This window comes from Zosterops lateralis (genome assembly GCF_965231275.1).
Source record: "Zosterops lateralis genome assembly, chromosome: 2".
Lineage (NCBI taxonomy): Eukaryota > Metazoa > Chordata > Aves > Passeriformes > Zosteropidae > Zosterops > Zosterops lateralis.
In genome coordinates, this window is record NC_139763.1 from 66944346 (window position 1) to 66957933 (window position 13588).

A 13588-nucleotide genomic window follows, 5' to 3' on the forward strand; every position below is an offset into this window, starting at 1 on the left:
ACTTTGGCTAAAACATACACATATAAAAGAGCTCTCTTAACAGGTCAGTATTAACTTCCCCTGCAAAAGTTCAAAAGAAAGATAGTAAAACATGCAAAAATTAAAAGATTGTATGAATGTCTTGAATATTTAATTTCTCCATACTTTCTCTGTGCTTATGACAAGATGTGTGAATTTACACAAAGCTTTAATTAGAGCTAGATGGTGAAAACTGGAAAGCTTTATGAAAACACACCCATTTGCAATTTTGTCTGGAGACTCCTAAAGATATCTCCTAAAGGAGAGATAAACTTCATATTTTTTCTTCCCTTGTACTTGGCTTTTCAATAATACTGCCAACATATATTGTACCATGTACAGCATTATCTGTACAAACCCACCAAAGAGTAAAAACGTAAGAAAAATAAGATCTGCTGTGTTTAAGAAAAAAATGTTTTTTTTCTTTATGCTTTTGACAATGGTTTTGAAAAGAGTGTGCATGGCTTCTTATTAAGGAACATGTATGACTTTTTCAGCATACAGAGATCAGGCTTTGTAGCAAGATCCTTATTAACTGATAATGCCTGGCATTCCACTGAATGCATTGCCAAAGCATCACAGTCCTACTACCTGAAGGAGGGCTACTGGTGAGATCAATTCATCCACTCTCACACTGATAAACACCCAAGGTTTAAATCTGCTGCCTGGTAGTTTTGATCAAGATTGTGGAGTTATCCTTTCTTCTTTCCTGGCTTAACCAAAAAATCCACCAAAAAGCCAAGGGATACTAAGATACAACAAGTATTTCCAGGGGGCTGCATTTCTTTTATTCTGTAACAGAGAAATTTTTTTAATTTTTTTTTTCGGAGGGCTTGTTTTAAAACCATCGTGAAGTGTGGGAAACAACAGCTTAGGATCATAAAATTGCTAGTGCTGGTGGTGACAATGCTGAAGTAATACGCAGGAGAAGGAACTTCAGTTTAATGACCTGGGCCACCAAGGGCTCTATGATAATTTTGATTTCTGTATGTTAAAAATCTCGTTCTGAAAAAGCTATATTTAGCAAAAGTTGAGATTTTTATGCTCAGAGTGTTGTCTAGACCAGGAGTGGTCATCCTTTAATTCTTGATCTGCATTGTCTCAATGGCCTAGAACAGTCCTCAGGCCCCCATGGGGCCAAGAGTGCTAACTGGATTGTTTGAATTCTCCACGGTGGGAAAAAGCAAACCACCATGTCCTGCTAAGTCTGCCATTGCTAACTTGCCTAGTGTAATCTTACCCTGCAAAATTAAATTCTAGAATTCTGGGAGAGCTGTTGCCTACAAGTTGGTCCCAAAGCTTACAGGAGATTGTGATATGCAGCTTGCAGGATCAAGATCTTTTGGCTACCCATGTTTTTGAACAATTTGTTACTGCTTTACTTCCCCCTAGGAGATAGATGTTTTAGATAAACATGTATAGGAACTGTTACAGACAGTATTTTCCTCCTGCAGATCTTTCACTGCTGGACTGCCAGGTGGATGAAGCAAACCATCATGGCCTTACGTTGGCTCCTTAATCCACAACCTCACACATATAGCATACTCTCAGACCACCTTCTGCTGATTTGAAGGAAGATGAAGGATGCCATCTTTCCCTCTTATGCTTTTATCACTGTTGGAACAAAGAGGTTTATTCTTGTTATCTCTCTCTGGTGAGCAAAAAAGATAAACCACAGGACGTAGAAACTCAAAGAAAAGCTGAGAAATGTAACTAAATAACAATGAGCTGGCTGCTGCAAGGCACTGCAGGAAGGCAAAGCATCCACAAGACCCCCTCTGGGCCTAATGAATGAAGGTAATGTGAGAGGAAAGTAGCAAAAAGATGATAAGGATGTTTGTCTCCAGTGCTCTTTGGTCTTTGTTTTAGCATTTACCATGCACCTTCTCTGATGCTCAAATCTGTATCTAGATTTTTAAAAAATATCTATAGCTTATGTTTTGTTATTATTAAAAAATAATGGGTTGGCTCAGTCTATGTCAAAGAAAATTTTACTGCATCTGAAGCCCTGTGTAGATTTTAGCCCTACTGCTGTAAGTTCCAAAATACCTGGTCTTCTAACCTGCAGTGTGTTTAACTAATAAACTGCAACACCTTTGGAATCCAAGACCAGAGTACAGCAGTGAAAGCCACACGTTTCTTCTGTTCCACAGCGAGTTGTAGCACTGCTGATGTTAGGTGCTGAGAATGCTTCCAGCTGAAGTGCATTCATGCTAATTAGGACTGGCATACACATCAACTAGTCTACAACTTGTAGAAGCTCATACCAAAACCAAATATGTGGGAGGCCACTCTCTTCCACTGGTAACAGCTTCTCTAAGAAGGCTTTCATAAATGACCCTTTAAAAACCACCTTCTCTGTGCACCTTCTGACATTCGTGTATTGATCAATATAGAATACTTATATGCAGCTTCCAGCTCATACTAGTCTCAGAAGAAAAGAGTCAATGAGTGATGCTTTTTTTTTTTACTTGCTGTCTCCAAGTCATAAACCAAGTGTTTTTTTAGAAAACAGTAAAGTGATAGGATTTGTTTCATTACTGAGAACATGGGTCACTATTTCTTACTATAAATTTAATTTATTAACACTTGAGTTGTTAGTAAAGGTGATGTACACCAGGAGTACTAAGGTATTACTAATGATTTTGTGGCTTAGAATTTGCTTGAAGGACAGACAGGCAAGTTCAAGGTGATGGCTAAGTGTAATTTAAGCTGTAATGCAGTCTCCTAATAAGAGTTTATGTCTACTCTGTGCAATGACTGCTGAAACAGATAATACTGACACATCTAGAAAACTAAAGCAATAGAAAAGATGGTATCACCACATTATTCATTATTTTTAAGCCTTTTTCCAAAGGAATCAAACTGGGGAAAAGAATATGGAGATAAGCAGGGTTTCAAAATCATTTTGGCAATGATAATAACATACTTATTTAGGACACTTCATTCAAAAAAGTTTTGCACCCAGAGATTTTAATTAACTGTATACGCCAGACAAAGAAATCACAGAAACTCAGCCATTTCTGAGGAAGAGCTTGAGCGATTCTACAGATAAAGGCTGAGCTGTGAAAATCAGCTTCTCCAGCTGATACAGAGGACAAGCTGCTTACATCAAAGTTGCAGGGTCAGTGTAGGCAGCTGCCCCCCAGGGCAGTGAGATGTACCATTGGGAGAGGCTGGGAAATACAAGAACTCTATGTAGCTCTTTAGGTCTTGGCAGGGGTTGAGCAAGATGCAGTTTGTCAGTTTTCAAGCAACTGCTGCTGCAGGAGCTTCCACTGCACACACCTGCCCCAGATCTCACACACAGTTTTGTGTGCCCTTACACACCAAGCTGGGCTGGACCCTACCTGTCCCTGTCCCTGGCTGCCTCACTGGGGCTCCCCCATTACCCCTCAATGTCACCCAGCATTCTCACAGCTGCCACCACTGCCTGACACCCCAGCTACTCCCAGCACATCACCTGGGCCTCATTCCTGCAGATTTACACCTGTTACAACAGACACACCTTCCTGCAGTTTTGCAAATTACTGATCCTCACTGTCACTTGTGCAAGAAATGCAGCTGCTTTGACAAAGAGAAAGCAGTGCTGGAGTGCCCGTCTGAACCTCCCCAACACTCCTGGACCTCCTCAGGAGTTGGGGTGACAACACAGCTTGGTGGCCCTGTGTACCTTCTTCTTTCTGTTTGGAGACTAAAAACACTTCAGTTTTCAAGTGCTTCACAGAAAACCTGTGTATTGTACCTGTCTCACAGAGAGATGCTTCCTGGGCTCTGTAGAAAGTGAATCACAAGACATGATCAAGGCTTTGGACATATGTCCTTTTCTGCTTCCAACTTCAGAGCTCCCAGCCCTCACCAGCTGCAGCCACCACTGCTGCTCCTCAGAAAGGGGCTGCTGCACAAAGTGGAGAATTTGGTCTGGCTAGCACTGCCAGCAGTAAGCCCTGCACTGTCCATTGTACTCCAAGAACACACACAGCAACAGCCTTTACAGAAATATGTGCCTGTAAGAGTGGGAAAGTGGTGGGGTTATCCTGCTGATTCTGAGGACTGTATTCAATTATTTTACTAACAAATATTTTGTTCATAAAGTTCTATGTCATTTACTGTATATTTTTGAAGTAGAATGCTTGTTTCAAGAATGTGTCCACAAAGTCAACCTATCAATTATGTGTTCAGGCTTAAATAGTATATTACTGTAAGATGATTAACTAGGTTTTTCTGCAGTTAATGACAGAATTTGTTCAAGGAATTTCTGAATTAACTTTGGTTTGATGTATTTTCAGCACAATTGCCAAGTTTGATTTAATGATACCACGTGTCTGCCTGAGGTGCTTTAGATTGGCCCAGGTTGACAATGAATATCTGTTGGCCCATTGCTCTTAATTATATAAACCTTCCCCTTACCTCATCAACAGTTTCTGCTTTACAGTCAGAAGGAGTATGTCAGCAGTAGCCTGGAGTAGGTTCTTCTCCCCTCCAGAGCCCTTACATTAGCACAGGTAGTGCAATGTCCTGATTAACACTGAACAGTTAGTAAAACTTCAGTTTTCCATACCTATATGGTATTGCTTTAATCATACATTGTCTTTTGTTTCTTCCTTTTACATGATATCAGCCTGCTAGCAGGTTCACGTTAACATCTCTTTGTCCATCAATCTCTTTAAAAATTTGGTTCAAGACTCTTTGGTTCAAGATAGTGTCAGAGTCTTGTTATATCTCTATTTGAGTGCATTTAATGTAGACTAACACCTGGGTTCATGCACTGATCTTAGCATCAGGTGCTACTAAACAGGGTAGCATAGTCAGTGCTGGGTAACAAGTGAATAAAATTATTTTCAGTAAGGTTACAAGAGGCAAGTATGTTTTTTAGGAGAGAGCAGCCTGTATATGTGTTTAGGGAAATGTGGTATCTGCCATACTTGTTGCTTTACATGAGGTTTCTTTTTGTTATTACTTATTTTTAATCGCTGAGATTTTTTTTGTCTATAATCTTTTCCAGAAGGGAAAATTCATGTCAGGGAGTAGTTGATTTGTAGAAAATGCTGCTTTTACTGTAAATGCAAAAGCTGAGACAGAAAGATCTAATACAAGAAAATGAGTTTCAGAGGAGCTGTAAGTCCTCTTTAAGTATTTCAAATGAGACAAATTACTAGAAGTTGTCTCACCTCTAATGTTTATAGTCCTGTTAAAACAGAATTCAGTTCAATAAGGATTAACTCAAATTTAGGTTGCAATTGACACCTTAATGTCATTCCAGAAGTATTTTCAATGTGCTGACTGACTTTTTCATGCCTACCAGACAAAAAAGTATACAGGAACTTTTTTTTTTTTTTTTTTTTTTTTTTTTTTTTTTTTTTTTGTAAAGGCTTCAAACAAAACAAGAAAACAAGTTGTATAAACAACTTAACTACCCATCCTTAAAGTCAGGAGAACAATGTTCTGCTCTTGAACATCTATTTTCTTACTCAGGCAGCTCTTGAAAATACTTACAAAATATATGTAGTTGACAAGAACAGTGGAAAAAGTTCCTCTTGAGTAAATATGTATTGAATTTATAGCACTTCACAAGTAAAAACAAGTCATAGAAAATGAGTATCTTCAAAAATACATTTTTGTTTAACTTAGAACAAAGTAAGCATTTGAACAATCCAAGAGGAACATGGCATATTGTGAGGAAAGCTAATTTACCTTTCATTGTCAGGTACGGTACTGGTGCTGTACAGAAGTTTTCTTTTCCTGGATGATGCAAGCCACCATCCCCAAATACCTGTGCCTCTCAGTGCACAGAGGTGTGCCTTTTTCACAGTCCCTTAGTTTTACAGAGAGATCCATGTCCTATTGATTCTTGTTAGCTTATGCAAACAAAAGAAATGAACTAACTAGTGCACACCACAGAAACAGCCTAGAGGGTGTATTTTAGGTCCTTAGGGTGCTGTATCTTCTCTGGCAGCAGGGCTATTTCAACAAGTTTCTCAACTCTATGCTGAAGCTTGTCATCCCATCAGGTCTGCAGATGATTTCCTTTCCTTTCCTTTCCTTTCCTTTCCTTTCCTTTCCTTTCCTTTCCTTTCCTTTCCTTTCCTTTCCTTTCCTTTCCTTCCCTTCCCTTCCCTTCCCTTCCCTTCCCTTCCCTTCCCTTCCCTTCCCTTCCCTTCCCTTCCCTTCCCTTCCCTTCCCTTCCCTTCCCTTCCCTTCCCTTCCCTTCCCTTCCCTTCCCTTCCCTTCCCTTCCCTTCCCTTCCCTTCCCTTCCCTTCCCTTCCCTTCCCTTCCCTTCCCTTCCCTTCCCTTCCCTTCCCTTCCCTTCCTTCTCTCTTCTTATGTCTTACCCAGTGAAGAGTTTACCTGTCCAATGCCTACCTTCAATGGCATAAAAGGCATAAAAACAACTGTCAAATCAAAGAAGTTCCTCATATGTTGTTTCTGTTTGGTTGGTTTTTAAAGCAGGATGATTTGACTGTTAAGGTCATTATGCCCTTGGCCTTTCTGCATTTCAGTAGTATGCAAACAGCAAGAATTCGTGAGGATTCGAAGGGTGAAATGGTTATTAGTTCATTTGGTCTGCAAGGAGGAAAGTGAAAGGATGTTTTGGTCCTACATGTACAGACTTCAAGCCATGTTAATTCCTTAATAACATTTATTGAGATGATGTACATAAACCCCCCATAGCTTTAATTAAGCTTTATTTTATGTTTTCTTAAATATTTTATTAAATAAATAATATTTGAGGTAATAAAATAATCATTCTGGAATATAATAATGTCTCAGGCACCGAGGGAATAGAGTATGAAACTCATTAAAATGTAATCGAGATATTACCTTGTTACTTGCATTTCAATATCATGCACATACTTTATCTTGTAGGCTCAAGAGTTCTCAGTGACAGTTATTGGGACTTGTTTGTTTTAAATTAGTCCCCAAAGGGTATTCCTTGTAATCTCTTTATAAAAAAGGTAGATATTAAATATTTCAATTACAATAATTCTGAAGTTTAATATAAATTCAAGAAAATTTAAAAATACCAATTTCATTTCAGGAAAGTTTCATGTCCACTAAATTTAATACATATTTCTCCTTCATTCAAGAATATTGAATGAAGAAAACAGTAATTTTACTGTAGCTTATTTGTACAGTGGAACAAATTGCCAGCACTTGTTCTAGGCAGTTTCCCTAAGGAAGTACATAAAGACAATAATGAAGCTTTTGTTTAAAGTTCAACTTTTATATATGCTTCAGGTACTTAAAATATTGTAATATCCAAGCTGGAATAACCATGAGGCATATCTGGGTAAAGGATGCAGCCTCCTTAGCTAGGAAAGAGGAAATTAGCATAAACAAAGTTAACAGGTCACAAATTCTCTAGACACTTGGACAAAAATCCTACAGGTGTAGCTCCATTTACAGCAGGTCAGTCCATTACATTTTAAAATACTCAGGTGTCTGTGTCATTGTGGTCTCATTTTTCTCTATGTTTTGGCAAATTTAAAAATAAATCCAACCATACTGCAAACTAATGTATTACCTAGAACGTTTACCTCTATATTCAAGGCTTCCCACTGAGTCTCCTATCTAAGTATTAATAACACAGCAGTGAACTTTCAGGTGGCTTTTTCATTCAACTTTTACAACTTCTGATGATTAGATTTAATGAACTAGTGACCATTTTTCTATATTATACAGCTTTTTATTATGAGATTTACTGACCTTTACTTGATATTACCCATCTGAAAAAGCTTTGGGGCTTTATGTCAGTTTCTGGTGGCAGTTTTTGTCTATCAAACTCGTAAATATAAAAACCTTTTCATAAAATAAAAAGCACAGGCATTGGATTTAGAGAAATCAAGAAAATTCAGGAAGTTTTAGTCTATGGGTTAGCAAGTAATGCAGTCAAAACAAGGCTGTAAATCCAAAATTACTGAATTGAAACCTAATGGTGCATTTTAGTTAATAAAATCATGCTTATATTTTTCATTATGACTTCAAGTAGATATGCCCACAGTACAACCTTCAGTGTTATGCAGAAATATTGAATATAGTTGTAAACATCTCTCTGCTATCCTATAATCTGCAGTACAGATGCTGAACAAAGCCTCATTTTTCACTGTAGTATTACTTCATTTCAGACTTACACCTCTGTGCATTACATAGCTATCCTGCTTTCTTTTCTGCAGTTTAGTCCACAAACAAGAGATAAAAATGCACAGAGAGAAGCAGAAAAGCTTCTTCCAATCTTTCAATAGCTTCTCCAAGGACAGTTAGCTGAAATACATAAATAATTGAACTGCAATAGCTGAGATAAACTCAGTCCTGTTTTGATTGCTGAGGCCACAGCAACAGCTTACCAGAAAAGACAATGCCAGGATCTCCTTTTTCCTCCAGATCAGGTCAGCACAATCCTAAAGGATTCCTTTTTACAATTTGGGATCGTTGTGACCTATGTGCAGCACCCAGCACTTTGCCTTGTGGAACCTCACACAATTGACCTCAGCCCTTTGATCCAGCCTGTCCAGATCCCTCTGCAGAGCCTTCCTGCCCTCCAGCAGGTCTACTGTCTGATTCAGTGTCATCTGCAAACTGACTGAGAGGACACTGGATCCCGTTTTCCACATCATTGATAAAGTACTGAGCCCTGGGGCACACCATTAGTGGCCGGCTGACAGCTGGATGTAGCTCCACCCACCACCACTTTCTGGGCCCAAACAGCTGGCCAGTTTTTTACCCAGTGAAGAGTGTACCTGTCCAAACCATGAGCAGCCAGTTTCTCCAGGAGAATGCTGTGGGAAATGGTGTTTAAGCCTTTACTTTGATTTACAAAGTACTGTCTGTGCTGCACAGAATCACTGCCTATGCCTATTTGTCTCCTTCTTACCACCCATAGTACCCATCTCCCTGCTCTCACTTTTCTGTGTTTTTGTCCACTCAGCCCTTTGCAACTCACTCTGGTCTTCAGCTGAGAGCAATCAAAATCTGTTTCTCATAGAGCATTGGGCATCCAAAGCTGCATATAACTGCCAAGCAAGCTTTTAGCAAATGAGCCTCAGGGCTCAGGTTATCCCACAGAAAGCTTAAAGGACAAGGTGGAGACAACCAAAACTTTGCTCACAGTAGAGTGTTCTGTGTATGTCTTAGACTGTGTGAGCTATTGGGGCCCAAACTCCCTGTCCTGAGTCTTCCAAGGCTCACCTTCATGTGGGCTGACATGTCACGGACAGGATGCTTGTGTGCATAGTAGCCTGGACTAGACAAATAAACATCTTCAAGGAGTAGGGAGAAAAAAGGGCTAGTGTTCTGAAAGGTGTCCTTGGCCCCTTACAGGGCAAGGAAAGAGGCAGTGGGGTTATGCTTGAGGAGATTGGTAAGGCTTGGGATAGATGATAGGAGGAGCTGGTTGGACATTCAGAAAGACTTTTTTGAATAAGTATTTTGTTCTGTAACAGAAGGGAAGTAATTTTGTGTATCATCCAAACAAGCTTGTAGATTGTTTCATGATACAAAATTCTCACATAAATGGAATCTTGTATAAGATAAAGTAAAGCATGATTTCAGGCTAAACAGGCTAAACATAAGCCTGTTTGAAGAGATGCATGCACATAATCAGATTTTTATCCTTTTAGATAAATGGGTAAGTACTACATTTCATACTCATTCTCTGTAGGGCCAAAGTATAAACCTCCAATTTAGACACCTAAAGGAAATGATCAGATTTTCAGATGTGTTAGTTATTCAGACATTTTCTGGCAGCACGTTTCAGAATAGGACCATGCCATTTAACTGTAACAGAGCAGCCAAACTGTACAAATAACTATAGTTTTTCTCAAAGAAATGTGAATGCTGCCATCTAGCTATACAGTATCAGCATAGCTCTAGTCCAGTTCTGCCAGACACAAACCTTTTCAGTTTCAGTTTGGAATACAGCAGAATAGATATACAAAATTTCAAATTGCACTTCTGTCAATTAAAAAAGGTAACTGCAGCATTCATGATTAAAAAAGAAATTATAGTATTATAAAATGCTATTTTGACAGAAAACTGAAAGGATAAGAACAACAAGGTTAAAATTATTGCATCTGATGGTAAACAGGCCTTGTGAATGACTATGTTACATTTTACAAATGCAGGACTTTAGTTTTCCAAGGTTTATACATGCCTTCAGATAAATGGACATAATAATAAAGTTAAAGCCACACATATATAAACAGAAGTCTAGATCCATTTTCCAGTTCAAGATTTATTTAACAAAGATCAGTGTTTCTACAAAACACTTTGTTTAAGAAATATCCATTTTGTTAGGTTTGATCCATAAACTGTTTGGAAGTGTTTATGTAGTGTCAGCTGAGCCCTCAGTATTCTCATAGTACTGTTTGAGCTCTGCTGTGGGCATATGAAGGCACTTTGGGATGAATATCATTTCATGCTCAAGATGTTGATCCATCAACCATCCCACTGAACACCTCTTTGGGTAACCAAAGGACAAAGAGACAGAAGACACATGCACAGGACTTATCCTGACACTGAGAAGGCCATGGGTGGTCTCAGCACCTAGACTTGGGAACTAGAAGAACTGATTTTCACATTTCATCCAGTGCATTATGTACAGAGTTGGGCAGAGCCAGACTGCTTGAGTTTACTCAGTGGATAACTACAATCATTCTGGTTGAACTCCTGCCCACCAACCTCAAGAGCTTATATTTCAAAACAAATAGAGATATATGACTCCTTCAATTATTTTTCCTAGGTGGGGAAAACAGATGTAATTACAGGACAAATATGCCACCTAGTTAAACACACTGTCTCTAAGTACAAAGCTTTTGGAAAAGCTATCCACTTCCCACCTGAGGAAAAAAATCTACTTCATCTAGCACACACATAGTGGGACTCCAAATAGATTGTGAAATTTATACAAGGACAGACATACCTTAAACATAAGAGGAGATGAAATGTACATAAGCAGATGCTTTAAATCTAGTATTTCATATAACTGTGCCAAATAGGACACAAAATATTACAAATATCCTTGCAGAGGATCAGTTCATAGAATTCTCTAGTCTAAAAACTGGCCAATACCAGGTTCATCAAAGGAAGATGCAAGAAAACATGCTGTTATTTACAAAATAAAAGCTCTCAGACCCATTCTAATTTAAGCAACAGGAGATTAGTCTGGATTTCAAATTGTGAAGAGCTGAGACTAAAAGAAGATGACCCAGAACTTCCATGGGCAGGGTTGAAAATTATTTCATGTAAATCATTAGGAAAACAGATGTTCCCCCATATCATCTGTCGCAAAATCTTGATGAAATTTATTCTTACATACAGTATATCACAAGACCCTAATTCTTCCAATATAATTTTGGAATAGTACACTGTAAAGTTTGGGTTTATGAGTTTTTGTACACACACACATACATACAGCTAATTAGAATTACAGCTTATTATTAAAAGACAAAGAGAATACATGCAATCAAATTACTGACGCAATTTATCATAAAGGCAAAGCCACCTGGACACTGAATAATAAGGAAAAAACAACACTTGATTTTCCTGGTGCTATACATTAATTTTCAGTTTAACATATTAGTGCTTGATGGTGGTGTGAGCCACAGAAACAAGAACACAGGAAAGAAGTTACCTTTCATGTTCCCAAAGAAAATAATTTATGGTGAATTGCTATCAATATGCAGACCTCTGTTTCTCCTAAACATTAAGAGTATTAAAAAATATATCTAATTATGAATTAAGTATGAGATGCACTGCTTTCTAACTCTGTGCTTTCAATCTTGCATTTTTAATCTTCTGTGTAGCCTTCCAGCCCCTTCAAAAAACCTGTAAAACAACAACCAAGAAACCCAGGATAGATGTCATAATTCAGTATTATTTTTTAGCTGTATACCATTTCACTCCTGCACTTATGAAGCGCAAAATGCCCCTCAGTAGTCTCTCTTTTTTGACAACAACATACTTTTCCAACTTTGGTGCTGAAAGCAATATATTTCAACACCTCTGCTGCTTTCTGCAATCTGACAGTATGTCAAATTATTCTAGAAAACATATAGCTGCTATCTAATAAAGTATCCAGTATTCCAAGTGCCACAAAGGGGGCATGATGGAATAGTCACTCCATCAGCATTTGAATTTATTCTTCCTCTGAACTAAACAACCAGCATCTCAATATTGTATCAACAGGTGTGAATAAATTGAGTTTTGTGGTACCAGCTTTGCTGCGGTCTGTCCCAGCACCTATAAACCATCCAACAGAAGAGCTTTATTACCACTAGTCTTTACAGAGCCAGATATTTCCCTGGTATTTCCTCTTCTGACCATTTTTGTCAACTCATTTAATGTATTGTTGAATAAACAAACTGAACTCCCAGTCAACTTAAGCTGGTCCATCACCTGTCTCTCTCATTCTTCCATTGCTACCCCCATTATCCCCCACCCTCAAAGAGCACTTTCATCCCTTTCCAGAAATGTTTTCCTGAGGCTGAACTTGAGAATCATGTTTATAGCATCTCTGACAGTCTCTGAAATGTTAAATCTGAGGTCCCATAAAATGGTCTTGGTTTTCTGTGCTTTCTGTGCTCTGTAGGTACAGCACAAGAACACAGCAGACTGGGGAGACAGCATTTAGTGATTGCACACATGCAAATAATTGCTCCCAGCAAAAGGCAGGGAAAAACCTTGCACAAGATGGCAGCAGCCTGGCACACGGCCAAATGCAGTGCACAGATGTTGTCTGGACCCAGATCTGTTTATTTGAATTAGAGCCTCTTTCTTCCCAGGGCTGTATTGGTAACAGCCAGGTTATTCCACCATCCTTTGGGACTGGCTATCCCAGATGGGATCGTTACAGGAAGTAGGTGCCTTTCCAGATGTTTTATACTCGTCTGCTCTAAGTGCATTATCCCTGCTTGTAGCTCAAGGCTGTCAACACTGCACAGAGATGCTGAAGATGTGTTCTTGCACCTTAACAAAGTGCAAGTTCAGTCTGAGGTCAGTGGCTGGCATAATTTTAAAAAGGTGCATTACTTTTGTCAGACAGTTGTAATTGCTGTTGCCTTGCTTGGCCTCAGGATAATTTTTCTGCAAATGATTATGGAGTTTGAAGTCAGAAAAAAAGGTAATAATCACAGTGAGATCATGTCTTCATCTACCATGAAAGTTTTTGCTATTGTTAGGGGCTGTGGAATAATTATATATTCAGCTGTACCCTTACAACTGTGATTTATTGTGCTTCCATCAGTGATTCGGGGGCTGCTGACTAAAAGCACTCTGTCATGCAGCCTGATTCCCATCGGATGTGTAACCAGGTTACAGCTGTACTGGCGTGAGTCAATGAAATTTATTTGCATACAACTAAGAGGTTTGGGAAAATTCTCACATCATTTTTACTCACAGCCTCACTCTCCCAGGTTTGTTAGCATTTACAGGTCAGTTTGAGATTCCTCAATGATTTTACTGTTTGTGATGTTTAAATAGCTTGGAGATATACTTGCATTCCTATATACCTTAATACAGATATATTCACAGATATTGCCCATCTTGCACAGAACTTTATGTTATTAAAGCATA